General features: G+C 44.7%; 1 non-coding gene across 1 annotated transcript; it reads left to right on the top strand.

Annotated features, from left to right (window-relative positions):
* Positions 1-313: 313 nt before the first annotated feature.
* On the top strand, positions 314-477 carry LOC122678389. The gene has a single exon (XR_006336077.1). It is a non-coding gene; the product is annotated as a U1 spliceosomal RNA (small nuclear RNA).
* The last annotated feature ends 1,063 nt before the right edge of the window (positions 478-1,540 follow it).

Genomic DNA, 1,540 nt, shown 5'->3' on the forward strand with positions numbered 1-1,540 from the left:
CATCTCGACAGGGGTGGGGCCGGGCTTGGGTTGAAGAAGAGGAGCCGCCTTAGAGGTCCTGAATGGGGTTGGTTTATGTAAATCTTGCAGCAGGGTGGTCCTATTCCCGGCGACCCACTTCCCCGGTTACGGAAATTTTCCTGAGATTTTGTTGGATTTCTTTTTTTAGAAGAGTTATTTGGAGGGACTGAGGGGCGTGGGAAAGGAGAGGGTGCGGAGGATAGTGGAAAAATTGAGGGGCAACGGCAAAGTCAGCGTGTGTGTACAGTGAACGGGTCTAAGGCTGTGCGGGGGGCAGGGGGAAGGTCAACTCATACTTACTTGGCAGAGGAAATCCCATGATCAAGAAGGTGGTTCTCCCAGGGCGAATCTTACCCATTGCCCTCAGGGTGTGTTGACTTCTGCGATTTCCTCAAATAGAGGAAACTCGACTGTGTAATTTATGCAAGTGGAGAACAGCTTGCGCGATTTCCCCTGATAACTAAGTAATAACTGCACACTTGGTCTGTGTTTCCTTGGTGGTGATTTAGTTATTAAGTTGTATTTGACTCTTGTGGTTCCCACGGAATGTAGTTTGCTAGGCTTCTCTGTGAGATTTTTTCAAGGCAAAAATACTGGACTGAGTCATTATTGTTTCCCCAGGGAACCTTCTTAACCTGGAAATCACACTCGGATCTCCTCGCATCAGGTGGCCCAAGGACTGCAGTTTCAGCTTCAATACTGGTTCTTCCAATAAACATCAAGAACTCATCTTCTTTAGGATGAACTCGTTGGATCTCCTTGCAGTCCAAGGGACTCTCAAGAGTCTTCTCCAACACCACAGTTCAAAAGCATCAATTTTTCAGCGCTCAGCTTTCTTTATAGTCCACCTCTCACATCCATACATGACCACTGGAAAAACCATAGCCTTGACTAGACGGACCTTTGTTGGCAAAGTAATGTCTCTGCTGTTTAATATGCTATCTAGGTTGGTCATAACTCTCCTTCCAAGGAGTAAGTGTCTTTTTATTTCATGGCTGCAATCACCATCTGCAGTGATTTTGAAGCACAGAGAAATAAAGTCAGCCATTGTTTCCACTGTTTCCCCATCTCTTTCCCATGAAGTGATGGGATCGGATGACATGATATTAGTTTTCTGAATGTTGAGTTTTAAGCCAACTTTTTCACTCTCTTCTTTCACTTTCCTCAAGAGAATTTTTACTTCTTCACTTTCTGCCATAAGGGTGGTGTCATCTGCATATGTGAGGTTATTGATATTTCTCCCGGCAATCTTGATACCAGCTTGCGCTTCTTCCAGCCCAGCATTTCTCATGATGTACTCTGCATATAAGTTAAATAAGCAGGGTGACAGTATACAGCCTTGATGTCCTCCTTCTCCTATTTGGAACCAGTCTGTTCCATGTCCAGTTCTAAGTGTTGCTTCCTGACCTGCATACAGGTTTCTCAAGAGGCAGGTCAGCCAGTCTTTAAGAAATTGAATGAAGGGGTGTGATTACTTTTGAGACACCTCAGACAAAACTTCTACTGAGATACTTGTAGT

This window comes from Cervus elaphus, chromosome 20 (genome assembly GCF_910594005.1).
Source record: "Cervus elaphus chromosome 20, mCerEla1.1, whole genome shotgun sequence".
Lineage (NCBI taxonomy): Eukaryota > Metazoa > Chordata > Mammalia > Artiodactyla > Cervidae > Cervus > Cervus elaphus.